Source organism: Protopterus annectens, chromosome 16.part0 (genome assembly GCF_019279795.1).
Source record: "Protopterus annectens isolate FY-2018-M chromosome 16.part0, PAN1.0, whole genome shotgun sequence".
Classification (NCBI taxonomy): domain Eukaryota; kingdom Metazoa; phylum Chordata; order Ceratodontiformes; family Protopteridae; genus Protopterus; species Protopterus annectens.
The window spans coordinates 806155633-806183132 of record NC_056750.1 but is presented as its reverse complement, the minus strand read 5'-3'; the positions used below and the strand labels follow the sequence as shown (position 1 = coordinate 806183132).

Below are 27500 nucleotides of genomic sequence, written 5' to 3'. Positions count from 1 at the left end.
AGTTCCATGTTCTTTGCCAATGGTTCTAAACATAGCACAAATAAAAGATGGGCAACAGGACACTCCTGCCTGGTTCCTCTGCACAAACGGGAGAGAGGAACCCCCCCCCCCCAGACTTCAATTTTTACCTCTGATCCCTCACATAGCTTCCTAATTAATCTTATTAATGTATCAGGGAATGCAAATGCTTTAATTGCTCTACTCACAAAATCCCAGCTTTCTCTGCATCAAGACCTACCAACAACAGTGCTATTGCCTTACATTCTGCTTCTCTCTGGATCATCATTATTAATATTGTCAATGTTTGCCTCCCCCTCCACAAAACAACACTGATCCACATCTTTCAATTTTGGCATTATCTTTGCCATTCTTTTAGCCATTATATACAAACACTTTATATTCATGGTTTAGACTCGAACTGGGCATATATGAAGATGGACTGGATAGGTCTTTACCATCCAAGTATTGCAGCCATGGCAGCTTTCTTCCAGAATGCTGTTGGTGCTTCTCCTTTTAAAACACTGTTAAACACATCCCTCCAGATCTTTAGCACTTTCCCTCCTAGCTTAAAAATGTCAACAGGAATACCATCTATTCCTGGAGACTTTCCTGTAGATTGGTTATACATCACCATTTTTATCTCATCTCCTCCTATCCTAACTGTAAATAATTGAGCCTCATCTACCTCTAACTTTGGTATATTTAAATTCTTCCACAAACATTTCCATTTTTACTTTTTTTTGGATTTTCACATTTCTCTACATTATACAGACTTTCATAAGATTTCTAAATATTTCTACTACCTATAAACCACTTCTGGTTATTTTCCTTGTTATAGGCTCCCTAAGCTTCACAACAATCCTTTCTGCTTTCTACTGCCTCAGCCATTGTGCTAAAAGCCTTTGAGTTCTAGATTTATTACCAAAAGCAGTTGCTCAATAGCAACCTTTCTAAACTCACACATATTATCCAGACACTCCCTAATTTTCTCCTTAGCACTCTGTAGTTGCGCCTCTTCTTGTTCTGTGAGATTCTCCCTGTTCTGCAATACTTTAAACTTTGTCAGTCCCTCTAAATAATTCTGGTTACTTCTTAACCATATCTCTTTATTTCTACCCTCTTTTTAAACTCCACTTTAATTTTATCCCACTCCCTAACTACATTTTCTGAAGAAATTTCTATCTTCCCTAATAATGCCCGAATAATTTCCACTACCCATTCCTTCAATTCCTCTATGTTTAATGGATAGGTGGAAAAGTGCTGTGGTCTAATTTTTATTTCATTACCCTGCATTTTATTTTAAGTTATTACCAGCACATGACCTGAAATAGTTATTGCATGTGTATCAAAACTTTCAATTAAGTGTACATGTCCCTGTGAAATACAGCTTCTGTCTAGCCTGGTCCAGTTTTTGTACCTTGGGGAATAATCCATGCAACTCTGCCTAACATATAAAGCTATGTCAAACCCAGAGCTGTTGGACATGCTACACCTAAAGAAATCACAATCCCTCCAAGCTACTTGCTCTAGGGATCTTAACCTTGTCACCACAAAAAACAGGACATGCTGGAGGGATAGATTCCTGTCTCAGAGACTTCCCATACCCTGGAACAAGTTATCCATCTATGTCAAGCAAAGTTCCTCATTATTACTCTTCAAGAAAAATCTTGATAAGCGGATGGGAAATAGGAAATACACCCCGGGTATCACGTCTGTGGCTCTGCTCAACAGGGGCACTGGAAAATAACTTTCTTGGGTGGCGTAAGCCAGGGAACCTTGCTGGCTAGGTTTACTTAGGCCCTTGGGCCAATAGCCTAGTACCTATCTATGAACCCATAAATTCCCCGTGTCCCTACTATGGAATTCACATCTTCCATACCAAATATTTTCATAAATTTCTTCAAAAATCTACCCTCTTTTGTTATATTTTCCTTTTAGGCCTCCCAATGCATCCTCACTGTTGAAAATCTAATTCCAGTCCATACTTAAAAGTAACATTCCCTGCTGAAACATGACTATTTCTCACAGAATTTTCTTAAGCATGATTTTAGCAGTTTTAAGTGGAATAAAAGTGCCAACATAATCCTCCTCCCTTGCCAGTAACCCCTTACTACTACAAATCTACCATTACGACCTTTTTTCCTCTATCACTACTGACGCTCCTCTAGCAATTAATATAAGTACTCCCCCTTTCCTTTGGCCCAGATATTCTGCAAAATAACCATTCTGAAATTATTTCTTTACCAAATTCACATGCTCAGTTCTTTCTAAAAGTCTCTCATGCAGCATAGTTATTTGCACACTGCATTTTTTTAGGTGGTGGAAATAATAATTTCGTGTGTGTAACAGCTTTAACTGTCCAATTTCAGCTTTTCTATTACATGCATATACCAATGTTTGGCAGGTTGAGCTGGTCATATCCATTTGAACCTATGTCACATCTTACAAGATTATTTGTTTTAATGAAAACCTTAAACAAAAAACACTCCCAGAAAAGCCACAGAACCTATTAGCTTAATATAAACACACAAAACTACGCACATCTTCAAATAATGAAGTAGAACCCTCCTAACAAGAAGAACTGTCCATGATTGACAGCTACACTTACAGGCTTTAATAGAGCTATAATGAAGGTTATCCATGCTAAGACACATGGTACAGCCTGGGCTTCTACTTACACTAAGTGCTGTTGGAGAAAACGGCTTGAATGCTTTCAGAAAACATTTTTGTTTCTTTCAATGGCTAAACGTACTTTGTCGTCATATAAACATGCAAACCAGACACACAGCTGTCTTCAGCTAAAATCTTCTAATGTTGCACTGAACATTTATTTGCTAATGGAAAACTTTTTCTATTTACTTGCTTTCACTTAAAACTTGTTAGATCAAGCCAAGGGCCTTAATCCAATCATTCTCGTATGCGAAAGTAAGAAAATGCAGATCAATTTTACTTGTATCATGACATGTATATTGTTATAACTCATCTCTCACCTAAACAGCTTAAGATTGCAGTCTATTATCCTAAACAAATTTTTTGTCTAGGCTTTCTTCTCTATATACATTGCAGTGTCTACATTTCTTAAAACTAAAGAAGAAAAGAGGGCACCAGTTTTACATCATTATTCCTATAAGCACACAGTGGTGCTGCGGTAGCGTTGTTGTCTCATGGCAAGACATTGTCCCGTTCGATTCTCAGCTAGAGCGTCTTCTGTATGGAGGCATACGTGAATGGGGCGTGCCTTCATTGAAGGTTGTGCGTCAGGGCTGGTAACCCAGTACGTAAAAATCCACTACCAATCATTAGCGGACCGGAGTTCTGCTGTGGCAACCCCTAACCGGGAAAAGCCGAAAGACACAAACAAATTCCTATAAAGCACACAAAAATAACTGAAACCGGTTTACTATACAACATACAGTATGTCATATTTTGCAAAAATACTATTAACAAAAATTGTTTTACTTACAGTTACCTCTTTCCTTCCTCTTCTCTCCTTAATGGTTCTTCCAAACATCTCCTGTCCTTAATGGTTCTTCCAAACAATGACATGAAGTAGGGCATATGCTTTGGAGTCTCCTACACATTTAACAAAGTCAAAAAAACACCAATTTTATTTCCAGGTTTTCTTGTTCCACCATATTTCACAAATGTGATTACTGAATAAATGTTGGTTTGCAAAGCATCAATTTCCAAGTTGCTGGTTTTCTTCTTCTTGATATCAGTCTCCTCAACTCCAGCCTCTGGTTCATTTCCAAAGTACTCCCAGTTCTTCTAGTCAATTCCTGTGCATTTCTCGAGTTCTCAAACATCTTCTTTTGGAACACTGAAAAGGAATTTTTATTTCACTGGCATATACTCTCTCTGAGCTTCATTATCAGAAGAATAAGAACAGTCTCCTTCTGTTTGTTTGTTGGACAAACACTTGTATTTCCTCCTTAGCATGTTCTGCATCAAAAATTATTTTTGACCATCCAGGAAAAAATATTCTGAAAATAGCTGGATACAGCAACTTGAATCGCAGACCTGTCTCTCATCATTTTCTGAATGGTGGAATAAATTTGCTCCTCTTCTGCCTGCTGCAAGAGAGTAATAATTTTCCACAAACACTCTACCATCTCCAACCTTTAGTACACTGTCCTTCTGCCACATTTGTGTCGGAATTAACTCTGTGTTGATAAGATTGCATCTTTACTATTAGAGTTCTTAGCTGCTTTCTCATGGTCAGGTTTGGAGCATCCACATGATGCCCCTTTCAAATAACTCCTGCTGTGGAAAATCCAGTCCAGTTGTTTATTTGTACTTTCATAAAAACAGCATGTTCCTTCCAGTTTCTCTGGTAAAGCAGGAAATCTCAGGTTTTCCCTACGTGCTCAGTCCTCTAATTCTCCCATTTTTTGACACATCTCTTCTTCAGCATTCTCATATTCAGCCAGCCTTTTCTTCATTTCGACCTTTGATTTTCGCATTTATATCAACTCATCTGAATATATGTTTGAAGCTTCTTCCATTTTTTCCAACCTTTTGTTATCGGAGTTGATTAAAATAAATGAAACGCAAAAGGAGTTTATCAGCTCTGAGCACATTTGACTTATTTTTCTCTAGATTACTGGAAGTCATGTCTTGCACCAGAGTTGGAGCTTGAACTGTTTCTTGCTGAGCAGATGCAGAATTCTTCCCAGAGAGTGTTTTCTCCTCACCTTTTGAGATTGAATTTATTTTGGATTCTTTAAATTTCTTCTTTGCTGGCATCCAGAAGTGCACTTATTAGCCAGTAACTGAACTTTACCCAGAATGACAAATTCACTGGAGCTTTCTTCTAACTTTGTTTTTACACTGGGAGTTGAACTGAAGCTGTTACACAGTCTGCCGCCATGTTGAAAGTCCCTCTTTTTTCCTTTATCCTCTCTAAATAAAACAGAGTTTTATGAAACATAACTTGTTTACAGACACTAGCAGACAGTAAGCAACACGGTAAGATGCCTCAAGGCTGACTGGGGTCATATTGGGAAATGCCCAAAAGAAAATCTAGCTATATAATGCAGTAATTTAAAGATTACTTGCAAAGGGGAAAAAAACTCTGCATATATGGTGCAACAATGAAACTAAGCTTCTGTTTTTAAAAACTCACTCTAAAAATTGCAATAAACACACAAATATTTGAGAATGTATACATAACTGTAAAGCACTTATATAACTACAGTCTTAACAGCTTGGCAAAAAAATTACCACCTTTTTCAATTAGGCTTAATTAGAAGACATGAACAGTAAAACATATAACTATGTAATAGCCAACCTGTTAAGCTTCCCAAAACAATAACCACCTCTTAATTTGACAAAAATAATTGCAGGGCAATATCACGTTGTGGTGTTAGATTTCTACATTTGGAAATTTTTTTTATAATAAGGTTTTTTTTAAACTTGAGCAAAAAAAAAAAACTAATTAAATTTTTTTTAATAAAATATAGTCTCAAAGGTTAGTTTTTTATCAAAAAACTAAGATCAGCGCAGTTATTTAAATGCATCAAATCTAGTCAGGCAGTGGCATGTGAATCTCCGAGTAGGAATAATGGCAAAAATGGCTTCTACAGCTGCAAACCGTTACTGAGCAAAGTTTGGCCAATGTTCTAGAGGTGGTAGATAATGCTAGATTTCATTTCCCTGGTGTTCTACAGGTGGTAGATAATGGGACTTTAATTTACCCGATACTTGTACAGAGAAACATCTACTTTGTTCTAAATACATTTGAAACTTCTGAACATTCTTTAGTTCATTAGTCCTTACACTGAGAAAGCAATGGATAGATCACTGAACTCTAGATTATGGACGACAGACTGGGTCATCTGGTAGAAATATCTGGGCAGATGTTTTAAGGCTTTGCATCTTACTGTATACTACTATTCTCACTTTCAGAGGAATCTCAGTTACCAGAAAAGGATAGATTTCTTTTTTCTCTCTGCTTAAAACTGATAAAGGCCTTTCAGAAAAAGGCCAGGTGGGGTTCATAGGCAAACCCATTTAGTTAGAGGTTGACCTCACCCATGCTCTGATTGATAATTATATATTAACCCTAAAGAGAATAACCAGGATTATAACAGTTAACTTAAGGGGGGCCATGCATGGGATAATGCATTCATGAGCTGCCTCTGGCCATTACTAAAACAGGGGCAGTCCTGGGGTAAATATTATGTTTCTCATCCATTGATCCATGTTGCACTTGAATATGGATGGGATGAACTTTGTTTTACACAAATATGGAATCTGTTGCAGAACAGGGGGTGTTCCCCTGCAAGATACTGGATATGGAATCTGTTGCAGAACAGGGGGTGTTCCTCTGCAAGATACTGAATATGGAATCTGTTGCAGAACAGGGGGTGTTCCTCTGCAAGATACTTGATATGGAATCTGTTGCAGAACAGGGGGTGTTCCTCTGCAAGATACTGGATAAAGAAAGCAAAGCTGAAGGAGATGGTGGCTCCTTTTACAAGAGATGAGGTTATGGCAGTGCTCAAGGGTGTCAAGAAGGGCAAATCATCATGCCCTTGGCACAAAAAACAAGTTACATACATTAAAGGAAGAAAAACCTTTATGGAATTTCTTACACCCTTGACTAATTCCGTCTTGGAAGAAAAGGTGGAGTATTATTCTGTCTTGGAGAAGTGTGCTAACGTCACTTGACTTGAAACTAGTGAAGAATTCTACCCTCATTATATCTTGCCATCACAGTTAACTGTTGAACCAAGCTTGTAACATTTTTGCCTCCAGGGGTATGATAGGATGATACATGATCTCCTTTAGATGCAACAGGCGAATTTAAAAGTTAAATTTACATGCCAAGAAGGCCTCTGACAGGGTCCATTGGGATTACTTATTTATAGTACTGTCCAGTTTTGCTTTCCCACCCTGGTTAATTAAATCATCAGAAATTAGACGTTCATCTTAAGACAGGTACAAGGAATATATGCCCTTTGTCCCCTCTGTTACTTGCATTACATTTATAACCACTAGTCCAACAGATCCCACTGGGCAACTAAAAAAAGCACTGTTGGCTGAGATAGCTTGGGCCTGATTATAAAAAGAGCTGCTCTCAGGTGTAAGTGTAAGGCACTTGCATAGAGTGCAACTATTTTGGAATCTGTTCCCTTGGGATTATTAAACAAATCTCAAGACAGACACTTGCTGTTTTATTTAAAATACTGCATCGTTTTTGGTTGTGAAATAATGAACAGACAAATTACAAAGAAAAAACACTGAACAAGCAATACTAACTTGGACCATAAAGTACTCCATAAAAACAAGCATATTCTGAATGTATTTTTATATGTAAAGAGACTTTATTTTAAAAATTCTACTAGGAAGAAAAAAATAGATGCTATCGGTGTTATCCTAATTTAGGCTGTGATGAATGGGCTGCTACCTTTCATTCCTCTGTTCATTTCAACAGCAGTGAAACATCTGCCCAGTTAATATACCAGACTTGTGCATACTTCTACACACAGAGATGCACTGTAAAAAAACAACAAAATCATAGTAAACACGGACATGTAAAACACTTAATTTTCAAGTATTCGTCCCGAATTTGCTAAAAACTGTTTAAGTGTAATGCGAGATCAAAGCATAGTACAGATTTCATCTACTTTTTCGTCTTCTTAAACAGAGGCCAAGTATGTGTTGTTACATGATCACTACTTACATCTACATTTAAGATAAAATATTGAGCTTTAATATCTTATACAGTGCGTTACGCCAAGGGAAATAGCACTTCCTTGCCATTAGGACACCTTTTTACATTTGACGATCTTTTTGAGCACTCACAGACATTGGGTTAAATAAATTGTTAATAACCACAAGAAAAGGATGGCAGTGAAATTAGGACTCTAAGCCAAACCACAATTCACTCAGAGCCATCAAATGAGAGACCAAGTCGCTGGAAGTAATTTATTCAGTCTGAACAACATACAAAATTAACGCTGCTTGTATTACTTGGCGTTTTCATTAAAAAACTTCATCAGATTCAGAATAAAATGCCCGCGCATGATTTAAATAATAAAAGCACAATCAAGAACAAAACGCTATTGGACCAACCAAAAATTAATCCATCTACTCTCACCAATAAGGTTCACAAGTTAATATAAAAACACGTATTAAAATCAGTGCAATTGGTATTGTATTTGAACAAACATATATATATTATGAGCAATTCAGTATATATAGATTTTGGTTACATAAACACAAATAACATAATAATATATACTGTTATATAAATTAATTTAAATATTTGTATTGTATAAAACTGAACCATTCCATAGTAATTTGCTGCCCTCTAGTGGAATAAATAGAATAATTAAATTAATAATTTGGCAGCTCTTAGCTTTAAAACAGGTAAAATGGACAGCATGTCATTTAGTCCTGGTTGCAAAGTAGCTTCTAATATTACTTGCCAGTAAAGCTCTCGGTATTCTAATTTAGCCTCCCACATACCCCCTCTAATTTCCTTTGGGACAACTTCCCACATACCCCCTCTAATTTCCTTTGGGACAACTTCCAGGACAAAGAATGAATAACATGCTTGGGGGCATATTAATTTATGACTATATAATGCATTATTTGTATTAGCCCTACCAATCTCATATAGGTGTTCATAAATACGTGTCTTCAGTTTTCTTTCTGTTTTGCCTATATAAAAGGAATTTCATTCCTTACACAAGGCCAGATAGACAAGACTACTAGTGTTACAGTTAGAATACACCTTGCTCTTAATATGTCTGTTTCTACTAGGGATCTCTAAAGAAGAGACATTAATATATGTGCACTGGGAACATGCACCACATTTAAATGTACCAATCCTGGTACGATGACATAAATCCCCAAAACCTCTGCCATATTCAAAGAAATTTTTAAAAATTCATGTCCCTTCTATATGTAAACTGTAAATGACCAATAACTGTTGATTCTAAACCTGTAATTTCTCTAAATTTATCCCATTCTCTACTAGCAACCTTTCTAATAACATTTGAATCCCCATTATAGTCCAAAATATATGCATCTTTTTTATCATAATGGGAATGAAGGGGAATTGTATCGGTGGTTGGACACTATTCTTGACCCAAAATGGGTGCAAACCTATTTAGCCTACCTTCACGAACTTCCTTGGTAACCTGTTTAATTAGATACACCGGGTAACCTCGGTTTTGAAACATATCACTTACAGTGTTACATTCAGTGACAAAACCTTCTTCATTGGAAGTCTTACAGCTAACCCTAACCAATTGCCCTTTAATTAAATTTTTCTTTTGAAAAAAAAAAGGTGACCGCTACTAAAATGAAGTTAGGAATTCAAAAATGTTTTATTTCTAAAAATATTAGAAGAAAACTTACCATTCTCTTTCGAAATGCTTACATCTAAAAAAATAAGGATGTCAAGGTCTAAATGGTAGGTAAAATCCAAAAAAAAACTGGTTGTACCTTTTAAATAGCTCAAAAATTCAAAAGAACTTTTCTTCACTAGCTACCCACAAAATACAGATATCATCTAAAAAAACGTTTATATAAAGACCAACATCCAACAAATTTACTGTTAAAAACAAAATTATGTTCCCACCAGGAAAGAACAAAATTGGCATAAGTGGGGGCACAACTGGCCCCCATTGCCACACCTTTAATCTGCTTGTAAAACTCCCCCTCAAAAAAATTATTATTCAAAACAATTTCCATAAATAAAAGGATGTTATTAAAATCATTATGTGTAAAATGTCCAAATGTCCTCATATAGTCTTCCAACCATTGCAAACCTGTATCATGAGGTATCATGAGGTATACTGCCAAACAAATCCACAATATCCAAGGTAATAAAAATCAAAGTATCACAATATAAGTACATTTTTAAATGTCTAAGAAAATCCCAAGAGTCCTTTGGTACAGCTGAACCAGCCAATGCCAGATTTTTAAGCTTAATGTCTATAATAGGAGATGTAATAGCACCTTCCGAAAAAACTACAAGTCTCAATGGTGGATCTAATGTACACTTATGAACCTTCGGAATACCAAACACGGAGGGTACTCTTGGGTACTTATTAAATAAATACTTAAAATGTTTCCAAATTTATCGAACTTTACAGCAGTAAATCATTAAGCATAAGGTGAAATCTGGAATTAGCAACATTGACATCATTAATAGAAGCAAGAATATATTTGGAAGAATTACTAAACCCATTTTTCAATTTAGACTCGTATAAAATACTGTCCATCAAAACCATCCCTCCACCCTTATTAGGTTGCCTAATTTTCATGGTACAATCTGTTTTTAAAGTATCTAATAACTGTATTTCACCTTTGGAAAGTTTTGCATAAATTCTATGGTTCTGGACTTCCCTTCGAATTTCCCTTTCCATAATATGTTCCAAATTTCTCAGTTGTGGATGAAGGGGGGGGGATTAAAAATTCCTTTTCTCCTCAGGGTAGTTTAAGTGGTGTTAACATGCTTTGTGTTACCAAAATATATAGCTAAATTATTTTTCCTGATAAAAAGCTTCAGGTCCACTACAGCTTTGGCCAAATTAACCTTCCCCAATGGAATAAATTTAAAACCCTTGGAAAATAAATTGAAATGTTCAACATTAAATGGAAATGGCACTATAATTAAAAATGTTGTAACCTTGAAATGAGTAAACATTGTTTGACACAGAAATAACATCTGAATTAGAATCAATTAGTGTAATACCGAGAGCTTTACTGGCAAATAATATTGGAAGCTACTTGGCAACCAGGACTAAATGACATGCTGTCCATTTTACCTGTTTTAAAACTAAGAGCTGCCAAATTATGAATTCTATTTATTCCACTAGAGGGCAGCAAATTACTATGGAATGGTTCAGTTTTATACTATACAAATATTTAAATTATATAACATTATATATTATTATGTTATTTGTGTTTATGTAACCAAAACCTATATATACTGAATTGCTCATAATATATACAATATGTTTGTTCAATCAATTGCACTGATTTTGATATGTGTTTTTATATTCACTTGTGAACCTTATTGGTGAGAGTAGATTGATTAATTTTCGGTTGGTCCAATAGCGTTTTGCTCTTGATTGTGCTTTTATTATTTAAATCCTGTTTGGGCATTTTATTCTGGATCTGATGAAGTTTTTTTAACGAAAACACCAAGTAATACAAGCAGCGTTTATTTTGCGCGTTGTTCAGACTGAATAAATTGCTTCCAGCGACTTGGTCTTTCATTTGGTGGCTCCGAGTGAATTGTGGTTTGGTTAAATAAATTGTTACCAATGTCCTGACAAAATCTCATGTACTTTGTGAGACTGCAAGGGCAAGTTCCACTGGGAAACATGTGCTTTGATTTGATATGGCCATAATCTAACAATTGAGATGTATGATGTGAACAAGTTTAACTGGATGTGGATGTTGCTACTAGCAGCAATTGAGCAAAACAATATATGCTGTTGCTTTGAGTTATGTACATATACCCAGAAGTAGCAAAAACACAGGAGCTAAGGTGGCACGTCCCAAGTCAGTGAAAAAATAAATCAGGGTTACGATAAAGAGATGTGCCACACCTTATATCTACCACTGCAAACGTCTTTAGGAAAAAAGAAATACCGCAAGGCATACACTGCTTCTATTGCTCGGTAAATTGTTACTTAACATATATAATGCATATTAAACTGACCAACTTTTCCTAGTTATGAGCAAATCGAGAGTAAAACACTTAAATGCAAGTTTTAATGACTTAAAATCTTGGCCAACGATTCAATTTGCATGTACAAATAATGCATGGAGGTTTTAATGTCACCCATTTCAAAACTTCTTCTCATCAAAGGGTGGAATGCTGCCCTGTGAAATACCACGCAAGTAATACAAGTAGGTTACCCAATAAATGACCTGTTAATCTAAGATGGTTAACTAGTGATTTCCAAAGTTTATAACACTAATGTAACAGTTAACAACACATTACATTTGCGTACAAAAAATATTTCTTGGCACCTGTGTAATACTTAAATGTGCACAGCTTGAAGCAAACTTTAATTTGAAAGCTCTCTCATTAGACAATAAGCTAACGGCCAATAACAGCTTTGAGAACTGACTTTAGCCATATGAGTTCACAAACAAATCTGAGTGGTTTAAATAATTTAGCTAATAAACTAGTTGCTAATGAATTTCCTAGAGTAAATTTCCCCAGACTGAAATTTTCATGAAAGCAGACTGTAAATTTCTTATGATACACACCTGTGTGGGTGTGTGTGTGCATACATGAGAAAGCGAGAGAGAGAAAGACAAATTAGTACAGTCAGAATACTGGACAGCTTGAATAAACAAATATTAAATTTACCACATTGAGGTAAGGTCTTATGTGGAAGAGGCACTGTGTGTAATAAGTAACCTGGCACATTAACAAATATTAAGTAAAGATTTGAAATGTTCTATGTCTGGTTCCAAGACACACACAGCTGGAGCCTCACTGTGACCCTGGCAAGTAGGGTGTTCAATCAGCAGTCCCAGCACTGAAGTCTGGCACTGTGAAGAGACATGAGAGGTGTAGTAAGTGGTAGGCCTTGGCTACCAGTGAAATACCACTACTCTTATTTTTTCACATTCGCAGTGAGGCGGGGCAGGATGAGCCCCACTGGGGCTCTCGCTTCTGGCTCCAAGTACCTAGGAGCAACCCGCCCTGGGGACAGTGTCAGTTGGGGAGTTTGACTGGGGTGGTACACCTGTCAAAGAATAACATAGGTGCCCTAAGGTGAGCTCAGGGAAGACAGAAACCTCCCATGGAGCAGAAGGGCAAAAGCGCACTTGATCTTGACTCTCAGTATGAACACAGACTGTGAAACCAGGGCCTCACGATCCTTCTGGCTTTTAAGCAGGAGGTGTCAGAAAAGTGATGGGGTGAGTTTCATGTGCTTGAGAAGCACACAGGGAAATGTAAATTCCCTGGTGGGGACAGAAGAAACCATTCCTCATGCATGAAGGAAGGGGCAGGGGCTGCTTACTGGCAACATCACCTGCTGCTTAGTCAGGTACACATATGGGCAGACAGAGCTAAGGAAAAAAATTCAACCAACCCTAATGGCTGTTTGAATGACGGCCCTCTTGCCCCAGTGGTGGGGAACAAATAGGTCAACTGGCCTGGGGGAGGAACACTGGAGGCAAAAAGTACAGAAAACACTCAATTTCTCTTGAGCTAGCTAAAACGCCCATCCTGTTAAAGACGGTCACTGATAGGAGTGCAGCAAGTGTATCGCTCATCATCAGTGCACTCAAGTCACGCAATCAGCGACACTTTCAATTTAAGCCATCAGACCTACCAGTGCAATTATGGTATACGACTCAGAAACAAGTGCGTGTTGAAATCTCAAAGCCTATCAAGAGCAAAATATTACATGATGCGTCACTGGGATATTTTTCAAGAGGTAAAAATAAATTCAGCTGTTTTCCAGCAAATGTGACACACATCTTACCTTTGGAAAAAGGAAACAAAATATAAAACTGTTTTGAAACCAGTAAATGTTGTAAATTATCTGCTGTTTTGTTTCCTTACCTACTAAGTGCATGTGTAAAACATCTGCTGTACGCCTCCTCAAGCACCCAGTACTCCTTGCCACCATTTCTGACAGCAATTGTGAAAGCAATGTCATTTTTTTAATAGGTTCAGATACTAGTCCATCTACTATTGTGGGACATTTTAAGCCTTGCCAAATTTCCCAACCAGTTTGGTGTATCAAGTAGCCTTACCCCTTCACTGGCTATATTCATATTTCACATAGTGATAACAACTGGATTGATAACATATATATAAGGACCCCAAGTGTGGTATTCAGCATACTGCCTCTGGCCATTGTTAGCGCAGGGAGCAGCCACCAGTACATTTTCTTTTTCCGTCTATAGATCCAAATTATGCTTAAATACGGAAAGGAATATGCTTTTTTAAATTTGTGTAGATTGGGAGTCTGTTCCAGAGCAAGGGTGTCCTCTGTGAGATATAACCATCTCACCAACAGTTTTGTTGATGATGCAGAGGTGGTTTAGATCCCTGGACCAAAACTTTCTAATGCCAATATGCTGATGTGCAGTAAATTCATCAGGGATGCGTCAGAGGTTGCCTTGTATGCCAGACACAGGTCACCTTTTAGCAGTCTGTAAGGAGACAGAGTACAGTAATAGGGCTTTGAGACGGTCCATATATGGCAAACTGCTTAAGCAGAGTATCTTTTGAAAGGCAACTCTGTGGGCATTCTGGCTACTGCATACATCTGGACAGTACAAGCAAAGGGGATGCATTATACTTAATGACTGGCCTTATCAGGCCTGAAAAGGGGGGGGGGGGTAATGAAATCCCTGGACCTATAAGCAGTCCTTTTGTTAATAAGCTGTGCAATACAGAAGGACTTTCTCACCCTTATGAGGCTGGTCAGACTTATGGGTTTCAAGCAGTTCTTGTGGGACAGACAAGAGGGAAGAGGAGTAATGTCTCGGCTTAATTTATCAGACAGTAGGCTAGCTATATCTTCAGCTTCAGTGAAGGTAACATCATTTATAAACCATTCAGCACACCGATGCATTCTGCTCCTGAGATTGCTAACAAACTTAAGAGACTTCGTGATCATCTTCATCTTGGGTGGACATCTTCTCCTCAAAATGTGGCTTTAGTGGTATTAAACTAGGCAAACTGTACTATGCTGCTTCAATTTGATGAACATTGCTTGTGAAATCAATATCATTTTTAATAAACATCAAAATGCACAGCTTTTATGCAAACAAAACAACCAACAACAAAATGCTGCGCTTCTTCGAGATTACACTTTCTTTCAACCATGAAAAATCAGATCAACTGTTTGCTAGCGGTTCTGACAAGGTTTGTGAATGAAATGTTGATTAACAAGAAAATCCTGTAAGTTGCTTCCCTGCAAACAGTGCTTGCGAAATTTACATATTTTTAGTATTAAACTGAATTGTTGCTACTCAGTGACCATCCCTTTTTCTTTCAATTGTGTAAAATCATTCCAGCTATTTGCTGGTACTTTTTAAAGCAATTGTGAAATTCTGCAAGTTCCTCCAATATAATCAACAGCACTCATTAAAAGTGCAACTCTATTATTTGATATAAAATATGTGTAAAATGCCATCTGTTGCTGCCACACAATTTACAGCACTAGTGAAAACAATGTATTTTTTAAAATCAACAGCAAGATGATGTATGCTGGGCAGCCACGGTGGCGCAGCTGTTAGCGTTGCCGCCTCACAGCAAGAGGTTCTCCGGTTCAATTCTCAGCTGGGGTGCCTTCTGTGCGGAGTCTGCATGTCCTCCCAGTGTTCACGTGGGTTTTCTCCGAGTGCTCCGGTTTCCTCCCACATCCCAAAAACATGCAGTAGGTGGATTGGACATTCTAAATTGCCCCAGGTGTGTGCGCGCATGTGTGTGCCTTCTGTGGAAGGTTAGGCACTGGGCTGGCAACTCAACACCGTAAAACTCCACTGCCAATCACGAGTGGACAGATGATCCACTGTGGCGACCCCTAAACGAGAAAAGCCGAAAGAAGCAGCAGCAGCAAGATGCTGTATGCCGTTTCTTTGTGATCAACAGTAAAAGAAAGGCAGCTTCGTGGTGTAGAGGGATAGAAGTGGGCAACTACCACTAACTCACCTATTCTGGGGGAAGGGGGGTGGTTCTGTCACTTCATATGAGTGACAAAATGCAGAAACACTAGGTGTCTACTCCATACAGCTCACATCTATCCAACCTACACTGCAGAGTGCATGTAACACAGCAAAATGAGGGAATTCAGCATAGGGAAGCATGCTTCCCTTACAGGGCAGCTATGGCTTAGCTCAGAAGAGCCAGCACAAAGAAAGGGTGGTGACTGCTGGGGCACAGGGTAGGTCACCCACCAAAGCAAGCAAGCTGGCAAGAATCTCACTGCAAGGGGAGTTATTCCCAGGCATACACAATGGACTCATCCCACCTAAGAATCTCCATCTCCCATAACTGCAGAACAAACTAGCCAATTTTGTGCAGGTAGATAAACATCAGGCTCAGCTCTGCAAGGAAGACAGCAAAAAAAAAAAAAAAAAAAAAAAGTAGAAATTCCTAGTGAAAAATCAACAGTACAATGATAACCACTGCTTCCCCACAATCAGTAGGCATTAATTAAAAAAAAATTATATTGTTTTAAGACTTGTTTTGCTCAATTTTTGCTCCCCACAACAAACCATGAACTGTCTTCAGGGCCTCTCCTCTCCAGCTCTGGTAATCTTCCCTGCTCTTCCCTGAATTATCTGTAGCACACATTCAGGACCTTGAGGAGACCAAGACACCTGTGTTAATGTCATACTATTGCCAGAGTGTACTTTTTTCTCAATTCCTCACTCCCAGTAGTGCCCAGAAGGCGAGAAGTGCAACGGGAATCAGCTCTGGCCAGTCTGCCTCCTCCCCAGTGGGCTTCAAGGACTCAGAACATCATATCTACTACATAGAAGGAAGTTTCTCTGTTCACCTGTGAGAGAGGGGAGCTTTGAGCAACCTATCTGTCCCTGGAGGAGTGGTTCCAGCCCAGAAGTTAGTAGCTTATTGGCCATTTTGGGCTAATTTCTATCTCTTTCATTTCCCTACTATAAAAACCGCGTTTGCACGGTTTTGTGCACCGGGCAGTGCCAGTTACCTACGGTTACATTATTCCCGGCTCCACTAAGTCTCGTCTTCAGTTTTTCCCTTGAAACTAGCCCAACTCTCAACCTAAGCAATCAAAAAGAATCTTACAGCCCAGCACTTACTCAGACCCAATAGCAAGCACTAATATACCCTGACATTGATTGCCCAGCAGAGCAAGGCTATTTACCCCTCACCAACCAAGCGACTAAGCAGCTCACCCTACCATTCAGGCATGACCAAAGGGCAACTTCAGGTGCACTCTCCAGTCCAGCTGGTGAATTTGGGTATCCTGAGGCAATGTTACAACTGACTCATGTACACAGACAACCCTCTCCTCCTACCACAAAACACTAAAAAGTGAAAGATGCAATTATACAGCCAAACTGGAAGCTAAGCTGCCTCCACCCAAAACTGGAACAGACAGTCAAGAGGAGAACGTTAACACTTGCACCACAACTCCAGCCGCACACAGACCTGCTAAAACAGCACTGGCAAAAAACACACAAATATACAAAATCATACTCGGAGGCTCTAAATAAAAACATGCAAAAGCATCAGAGACCTCCAAAGCAGACACCCAGACAACCTGCACTTCCAGTCACAAACCAGACAACACATAAAACACTAAATCAGTGTGCCGCATAATCACAGCCCTTAAGGTGAAATAACATACCTAACACACTAGTAATAGGTGACTCTATAGTCAGGCACACGGACGTCCCACTCACTAGGCTGGATAAGCAGAAGGTTACTGTTAGTTGCCTGTCGGGAGCCAGAATCCACCACATAACACAAGCACTCAGGTCACTCCAGAACAAAGTATAAATATGACTCTGCCATTGTTCATGTTTGTGTGAATGGCCTGAGATGTACCTCCCTGGACTACATGAAAACAGACATGGAGGAGCTCTCTGATCATGTAGCCCAGGCTGGTATGACCCTGACCCTGAGTAGCATCCTGCCCTCACCAAGAATGATACCTCAGTATAAAGAAAAAATTATCAATTTCAATAATTGGCTAAGTTTCTAGTGTCAAAGGGGATCCAGTGTCTGTCAGCCTGGGATGACATGCTCGACAAGCCGCATTGCTTCGCAAGAGACGGCTTGCACCTGCCACCCCTAGGCTTTCGAATACTGGCCAAGGCTGTTGCTGCCCCCATAATGCCTTTTTAGGCAAGGCTTAAAAGTCAAACCCACCTCTGTAAACATCACAATTAACAAAAAACTGAGTGTTATGCTACTCAGTGCTAGGAGTTTAAATTTCAAAATGCAAGCACTCGAAGCACTCCTCAGTATGAAGAACGTCGACATCTATGCAGTAACTGAAACCTGGTTCAAGGCTCCAGAGAGCACCCCAGCACTACCGGGTTACAACTCATACCACACGTTTCAGCCACAGAACTCAGACCGAAACACAAAAGGAGGGGGTGTATCCATATTCATCAAGGATACCTACACCTCCAGGTTAGTGGTGCAGCATGATACCTCTGAGATCATCCATGTGCAACTAACTTCAAGCAAATCTCAAATGCAAATTGTGGCCTGCTACAGATCACCCTCCATGACCCAGGACCACCACTGCACCTTTCTGGAGACACTGGAAAAACATGAAGCTCCTACCAAACACCCTGATATTGGGCGACTTCAATTACCCTACCATTCACTGGGAAAACTACTCTAGTACAAATTTCCAGGTCCAGCGCTTTCTGGAATTAATCAACTCAAACGCCCTGGATCAGCTGGTAAACTCCCCTACCAGAGGTGAAAACATATTGGACCTGGTCATCACCAACATGGGCGACAGGTGTTCCACACCGGAGGTCAACCCATCGCTGGTTAGATCAGACCATAAACTAATCACTCTGGATGTCCACACCCCACCACCATCCCAAACTAAGGAAACCACAGTAAAAATCTTTTCTAAAGCAAACTTCACCTTACTTAACACAGAGGTGGTAAGTTTTACAGCCCCCACGCTAAAGGATAACTCTGCCCAAGATGCAGAAACCTTTACAAATGCACTCTATGAGCACCTCCAAGGAAGCATGGATCATGCCATCCCTAACAAAACCAAGACTCAATCCTCAGAGAAGGGAACCAGTTTGGTGGACCCCTGCAATAACCAGGCTATACAACAGAAGGAGGAAACTTTTTCAGAAAAAAAGCAAATCCCAAGAAGGAAAGACATCCCTGATCAGTATCAGTAAGAAACTGAGGTCCCTCATGAAATCATCTAAGGCTAACTTCGAAAGAAAACTAGCCAAGGATTCAAAAGATAACCACAAAATTTTCTTTAGCTACGTTAAGAATCTACGTGGCAACTCACAGATATGCACTGAACTAGTGCAAAATAGCACAAAATATACTGAACTTACTGATATTGCCAACATCCTGGCAGTTAGATTTAGTGCAAACTTCACCCCCCTCTTGCCTCCAAAAGGGCCCACAACAATACTGGAAAAAAAAGTGTAGTGTCCCAAAAATCAGACACACAGGTGAAAACAGCCCTTTCAAAAGCCAAAAACACAGCGTCAATGGGACCATATGGTGTCCCAGGCTGTGTCTTGCACGAACTACAGAATGAACTAACCCCCAACCTAAACACATTGTTCAACCACAGCCTCTCCACAGGCTACGTGCCCATAGAATGGCACACAGCAACAGTTATTCCTCTCCGCAAAGGAGGGGCCACAACTGACCCTGGTAACTATTGCCCCATAAGCCTGACTAGCCTGCAAGGCTATGGAGCGCATCATCATGGAACTCATTAACAAAGACATTGGGAACCTCCAAACACTTGACTCGACCCAGTTCAGCTTTGTTAAGGGCAGCTCATGCCTACTAAACCTGGTTGACTTGTTTGAGACAGTCACCAAGGCCATAGACGAGGGAAAGGTGGTTCACACAGCCTACCTTGACCTCGCCAAGGCTTTCGACACCATTCCCCACTCTGGTATTACAGAAAAACTCACCAGCCTGAACATAAACCACTACGCCATGAGATGGGTTGCCAACTGCCTTACAGACAGAACTCACACGGTAAGAATAGCGGGCTCCAAGTCAGACTCTAAACTAGTCACAAGTGGTGTCCCGCAAGGCTTGGTCCTGGGACCCCTACTGTTCGGCATATACTTCTCAGAAGTACAGGCAAACACAGGACGACTATGGCTAACCAAGTTCGCCGATGACTGCAAACTGGGAGCCATAATTGGCCGACACAGACATCCTCCAAAAGGGCCTTACTGAGATGAACACCTGGTGTCAAAGTCATGGCCTCAAACTAAATGCCAAAAAATGCATAGTCATCCTGAAAAACAAAACACACACGAATTACCACATAGGTGGCAGCCCCCTTAATACAAAAAAAGAGGTAATAATAAGAGATCTGGGGACCCTTGTAAATAGTAATCTCTCCTTTGACAATCATATTGCCAAAGTAGTTAGGAAATCCTTCTATGTGGCCCATCTAATAACTAAAGGGTTTGCATCTAGAAATAAAGAGGTTATAGTGCCCCTGTACTCGTCACTCGTTAGACCCCATCATAGAGTACAATGCCCCATTTGGGATGTACCTCACAAGACACTTCCAACAGCTGGAAAGACCACAAAAGTACCTCGCCAAGAAGATTACTGGTCTCAAACATATGTCCTATGCAGCCTGACTGAAAAAACTCCGGCTGTACTCAGTGGCATATTGCTTACTCAGAGGTGATCTCTGCCTGACTTACAAAGCCATGTCCAACTCAGAACTGATGGACATGCACCACCTAAAGAAATCAAGTCACTGCGAGCCATATGCTCTAGTGAGCTAAACCTTGCCAGAACAATAAATATAACATGCTGGAGGGTAGATTCCTGTCACAGAGATTCCCCATGCTTTGGAACAAAATTCCAAATTACATCAGGCAGAGCCCCTCACTAACATTCTTCAAGAGAAACCTTGACGAGTGGATGGGTAACAGAAAATACACCCCTGGAATCACTTCACTGGCTCTGCTTGATAGACGATCAATTAATTAATCAATGGGGCGGTGAAAGCCGACACACTCTGGCTAGGCTTATAACTGCCCTCGGGCAGATAGCCTAGTACCTACCTATGAACTATGTTGTTTCTGCAGTCTCTGACAGGGGACTAATGTGTCAGAGTGTCATTTGCACATGCTCTTCCCTGTCTGTGCTGTCAAGCACCACAGCTGATTACTGAACTCTGGTCACTCTGGCTGCATTCAGGGATGTATCCATTTATGCCACTGGCATAGGCTTCTTTTATATCAAGATTAAATGCTGTATGTTGCTTCAGCATAAACATTTTTGGTCACACATCTTTAACTACTAACTCTTCAGCACTGTTTCGTCAACATTCAGTACTTAGTGCTTGTAATGGAAGGAAACACTTGGGCAAAACTTAACCTCACTACATCCCACTATCTTAAGATGTAGGTTGAAGAGGCACTACCCCAAGAGGCAGTGGTGCCCCGCCCCAAGCCACACACACAAAAAGATCACAACTCTTTTAGAGAGTTGTACCACAATTAAGGCAGACAGCGAAGATGCTTAAATGTACACCTACCAAAACTTCTTCTGTAAGCCAGTATTACTGTTCAATATAGGTCGGTATATCTATACATACACACACAAGCACATGTACATCTATGTGTATACAGATGTCCAAAAATTCAACAAAAATGACATCTGTCAAATGGCAACTGATAGAGCACAACTTGTTGATTAGCAGTCAATTAAAACAAAATTGTCTTTCTACGATGGCTGAACATGATCAAGAGCTTAAACTTAAACTCTTGCACTATGAAAAAAGAAATTGTAAGACAAGGGCCAGGAACTCCACCACTCACAATAAATTTGGCTACATTGTCAGTAATGTTCCATTGTCCAACAGGAAAACGCTTGAGAAACGGAAAAAGAGTTCACTAGAAGAATGAGGAGCATCTTGCAGTTTTACTGGAGTCCAGAGCTGTGGGAGGGAGATGGATAGGAAGAAAACCAGCAGCACAGAAATTAATTAACAAATGTGAGACTGCAAATTATCAATCACATTTTGTGAAATATAGCTGTATAAAAAAACATGGAAAGAGTGAATTTTTGTTAACTTTGTTTAACTTGTGGGGAACTGAAAGGCATTTGCCTCACTTCATGTCATTAACATTTGGAAGGACACAGATGAGTGGGGAATATGAAGGGAAAAGGTAATTGTTAGTAAAACAATTTTTCTTCTTAACATTATTTCTATTAAACTTTTCATTAAATAAATTGCATACTCTATAGTAAAGCATTTTCAGTTGTTGTTGTATAGGATACAGATACTAAAGTAAATAAACACCGGTTTTCTTTCTTCCTTTTTAGTATTAAGAAATGTAGACATTACAATGCAGAGAGAGAATAAAGCTGACAAAAGCATGTTAAGTTAATAGGCTGTAATCTTGAGTTGTTGAGGTGGGGATGGGATACAAAGTGCACAGACCATAATATGTACTGTGCTAATATGTTTGCTCTTACTTATGCATAGGTGACTGTCTGCATTAAGACCCTTGGCTTAAATTCTAATAACAGGTTATAGTGGAAACAAGTGAATAAAAAGAGTATTGAAAAATCTTCCTTTAGCAATAAATGTTTCAGCATGTCTTTACTTAAGGAATGTATTTTTCTCTTACATTTTCAAAAGAGGCAAGCAGATTATAGGGGCAATAAAAAAAGAGACCAAAGAACTGTTTCTTCAGTATTAAAAATTAGTGTTTTTCTGAAAGCATGCAAGTTGTTCTTCACATCTGGGAGGGGAATAATGATAAAAAGAACAGACACCAATTACTGTCAGTAGAAACACAGGCAATAATGTGTCTCAGCATGGATAACCACTGCAGCTGTATGCATGATGAACATCCTCAACTTTGGGTTACTTAAGACCTGCATTTACAGCTGTCTATTTGGGGCAATAGTTTTATATGTTTGTATTTAAGATAAGTTATGAGAGTATGCTTGTTTTTTTTGTTTTGCGTGTTTTCATTAAAACAAAAAGTCTTGTAAAACGTGACAAAATGTAAAACAATTATATAAAGGATCAATCTGCTAAACATTAGCAGGTGCATGTATCACAAAAGCTGTAAACAGACATTTTTAAAAAACTGTCAACATATAATAGGTGGGAATAATGACCTATTTTCATAATGGTGACACTTTCCACACTACAGGTATAGACAAAAAGGAAATAATATTTAACTGTATTAATAAGAAATGCAGACTAGAGGTAGCAATGCCACAGGAGACAAATTTGGAAAGAAATGAGCAAGCGAATTTGATAAAGAAAGAATTTCAGAATGGATATTCAGTAGAATATCAGAGACAAAGCAAAACAGAAGTACTTATATTAAATTGCTAGAGGAGCTCCAATAGTGATGTAAAAGGAACAAAAGAATAATTCCAACCTTGTGGTAGTAAGGGGCTACTGGCAAAGGATGTAAATTACTCTGGTATGTATTGATATTCCACCTAGAACTGTTATTATGGAGTTTAAAGAATTATGGGAGAAATAATCAGCTTTAAGCAGGGAATATTACTTATAAGCGGGGACTATAATTTGATTTGCAACAAGGAAGATGTATCTGGAGGACCTAGAAGATAAATATAAACAAAAAGGGTAGATTTCTGAATATATTTTTGAAAATATTTGCTATGGAACACTTGAATACAGCAGTAGAAACTCTGACAGAATTTTCATATTTTCCCATGATAAAATAACAAGGTTAGACTAGGCAGAAAGTGTATGTCACAGGAACATGTGCATTTAATTGAGAACTTTGATACACACATCCAATAACTATTTCAGGTCATGCATTAATAATTATAAAAGTGCAGGATAACGAAATAAAGAAAAGACACTGGCGCTTCCACAATTACCTGTTTAAAAAGAGGAATTGAAGGACTGGGTGGTGGAAATTATTAAGGAGTTATAACAGAAAATAGCAAGTACTCCGGAAGTTACAGCTACTGAGTATGATTACATGACAGTCGGGTTTAAAAATAGGGTAGAAATAAAAGAAAATAAGAAATGGTTAAAAAGTAGCAAGAATTATTTAGTGGGTCTTACAAAAGTTAAAGTAAGATAGAATAAGGGGAATCTCGCTGAACAAGAAAAGGCACAAATGCAGTGCTAAAGACAAAAAATAAGGAAGTACCTGGCTAATATGTAGGAGTTTAGAAAGACTGCAGTTAACAACTGTTTTTAATAATTTCAGAGCACAAAAACTTTTCCACAACAACTTAGGCAAAAGAAAGTAAAAAAACGTTGCTGCCAAATTTAGGGAGCCTATAACGTGAAAAATAACCAGAGATCCTATACAGGTATTAGAGATATTTCAGAAATGTTATGAACATTTGTATAAAGGAAAGAAATGGGTATATCAATAAAAAGCACAAATGAAAACATTTATGGAAGACTTAAATATGCCAAGATTGCAGGTAGATGAGGCTCAACAACTACATTCTGGTAAAAGTCTGAAAGCTAGGTGGAAAGAAAGTGATCAAGATTGGTAAGTTTTGTTTAAAAGTATTTTAAAAGAAGGAGAAGCACAAACACCTTGGGGAAAAAAGCTGTGGTGACTAAGACCCATCACATCCAGCTTCATATAACCCCATTTCAATTTTAAACATGACTACGTGTTTACGTATATAACGGCTGAAATAATAGCAAAGGTGTTGCCAAAATTGAGAGATCTGGACCAGTGTGGTTTTGTGGAGGGAAGGTAAACATCTGACATCACTAATAAAACAATGATGATCCAAAAGCGTGCAAAATGTAAGAAAATATCACTGTTGTTGGTGGGTCTTCATACACAGAGAGCATTCAATAAAGTAAGCTGGGATTTTATGGCTGGGGCAACAGAAACATATGCATACCCTGATACAATAATAAGGTTAATTAGGAGGATATATGAGGGACTGGAAGCAAAAATCAAAGTGAGAGAGTTCCTCTTAGATGAGCTGTGTCAGGAACCAGGCAGGGAACTCCTCTTCCCCCCTTTAATATTTGCATTATATTTAGAACCATTAGTATTCAAGAAAATTTGGCTTTCTTTCCAGATATTATTTTGTACTTGATGGAACCAGAAAATGACACCTCAGTGCTGTGGAACACTGAGACAATTCCATTTTTTTCAGACTATAAAATTAATGAAAATAAAACAAAAGCTATAACTGTAAATTAGGTAGTCACACATGAATTGGTTCAGCAATACCCATATTTATGGGGACATGACAAAAATGAAGCATTTAGGTGTATGGGTTAAAGAGGACCCTGTTATGGCAGCTATGGCTATGTGGGAAGCGACTACGCAAAAGATGTTACAGAAACTGGAAAACTGGAAGGTCTTGCCTAAGGATATGGACAGCAAGATACACGCAGTAAAAATGTTTTTTGTCCATTTAGTTTTATATAAAGGTCAGGAAAATGTTTTATCAACCAGAAGAGAAGTTGTGAATAGTAATTAATAAAGAGTGATTTTTTTTTTTAATTTATTTATTTATTTATTTTATCTAGGAGGGGAACAGGGTAAGAGTCAAGTGGGAGAAGTTGATCTTTCTAATAGAACAAGCAGGTTCAGAAATTACCTGATTTGAAGGGATATTTCAGGTCTACATGGTTAATGCTTACACATAACAGCACAACTATTTAAATCTTGGACATGTACATGCCAAAGCCCTAACTCAACTACCGTCTTTCCATCCTCTTACCCTTGTACCTCACTTTCTGCCTACCAACTCCTCCTTACTATTCCAACTCCACAGTTACTGTTCTTCTCTATACTTACTCTCTACCTGCACTGTCCTTTTGTAACTACCATTAATCTCTTCTAGGATCTATACGTGAATATTCTTTACCTGCTCTCTCTTTATGTAACTATCATCTGCTTCTAGCATCTATACGTGAATATTCTTTACCTGCTCTCTCTTTATGTAACTATCATCTGCTTCTAGCATCTATACGTGAATATTCTTTACATGCTCTCTCTTTGTGTAACTACTATCATCTGCTTCTAGCATCTATACGTGAATATTCTTTACCTGCTCTCTCTTTATGTAACTATCATCTGCTTCTAGCATCTATACGTGAATATTCTTTACCTGCTCTCTCTTTATGTAACTACTATCATCTGCTTCTAGCATCTATACGTGAATATTCTTTACCTGCTCTCTTTATGTAACTACTATCATCTGCTTCTAGCATCTATACGTGAATATTCTTTACCTGCTCTCTCTTTATGTAACTACTATCATCTGCTTCTAGCATCTATGCGTGAATATTCTTTACCTGCTCTCTCTTTATGTAACTACTATCATCTGCTTCTAGCATCTATACGTGAATATTCTTTACCTGCTCTCTCTTTATGTAACTACTATCATCTGCTTCTAGCATCTATACGTGAATATTCTTTACCTGCTCTCTCTTTATGTAACTACTATCATCTGCTTCTAGCATCTATACGTGAATATTCTTTACCTGCTCTCTTTATGTAACTACTATCATCTGCTTCTAGCATCTATACGTGAATATTCTTTACCTGCTCTCTCTTTATGTAACTACTATCATCTGCTTCTAGCATCTACGTGAATATTCTTTACCTGCTCTCTCTTTATGTAACTACTATCATCTGCTTCTAGCATCTATACGTGAATATTCTTTACCTGCTCTCTCTTTATGTAACTACTATCATCTGCTTCTAGCATCTATCGTGAATATTCTTTACCTGCTCTCTTTATGTAACTACTATCATCTGCTTCTAGCATCTATACGTGAATATTCTTTACCTGCTCTCTCTTTATGTAACTACTATCATCTGCTTCTAGCATCTATACGTGAATATTCTTTACCTGCTCTCTCTTTATGTAACTACTATCATCTGCTTCTAGCATCTATACGTGAATATTCTTTACCTGCTCTCTCTTCATGTAACTAATATCATCATCTGCTTCTAGCATCTATACGTGAATATTCTTTACCTGCTCTCTTTTTATGTAACTACTATCATCTGCTTCTAGCATCTATACGTGAATATTCTTTACCTGCTCTCTCTTTATGTAACTATCATCTGCTTCTAGCATCTACACGTGAATATTCTTTACCTGCTCTCTCTTTATGTAACTACTATCATCTGCTTCTAGCATCTATACGTGAATATTCTTTACCTGCTCTCTCTTTATGTAACTACTATCATCTGCTTCTAGCATCTATACGTGAATATTCTTTACCTGCTCTCTCTTTATGTAACTACTATCATCTGCTTCTAGCATCTATACGTGAATATTCTTTACCTGCTCTCTCTTTATGTAACTAATATCATCATCTGCTTCTAGCATCTATACGTGAATATTCTTTACCTGCTCTCTCTTTATGTAACTATCATCATCATCTGCTTCTAGCATCTATACGTGAATATTCTTTACCTGCTCTCTCTTTATGTAACTATCATCTGCTTCTAGCATCTATATGTGAATATTCTTTACCTGCTCTCTCTTTGTGTAACTACTATCATCTGCTTCTACCATCTATACTTGAATATTCTTTACCTGCTCTCTCTTTATGTAACTACTATCATCTGCTTCTAGCATCTATATGTGAATATTCTTTACCTGCTCTCTCTTTATGTAACTATCATCTGCTTCTAGCATCTATATGTGAATATTCTTTACCTGCTCTCTCTTTAAGTAACTACTATCATCTGCTTCTAGCATCTTCCTCAGACTACTGATGTACCACTACAGATTGTACCACATACATTCTACGTCTCTGTCAGTTACTTAATCTAACTACAACTGAGACATTTAC

The 27500-nt window shown here is 38.4% G+C and overlaps 1 protein-coding gene across 2 annotated transcripts in view; it reads right to left on the bottom strand.

Moving 5' to 3' along the window:
* The window catches only part of PRPF4 (pre-mRNA processing factor 4), a 981057-nt gene that overhangs the window by 637301 nt on the left and 316256 nt on the right, over positions 1-27500 (bottom strand). Inside the window, exon 1 of one of the 2 annotated variants that reach the window (XM_044058033.1) lies at positions 3464-3594. The exons of the other annotated variant lie outside the window; for it this stretch is intronic. The gene's annotated coding sequence lies outside the window, so the exon portion shown is untranslated. Of the gene's footprint in view, positions 1-3463; positions 3595-27500 lie in introns of those variants that run through there. 2 annotated transcript variants of the gene reach the window in all.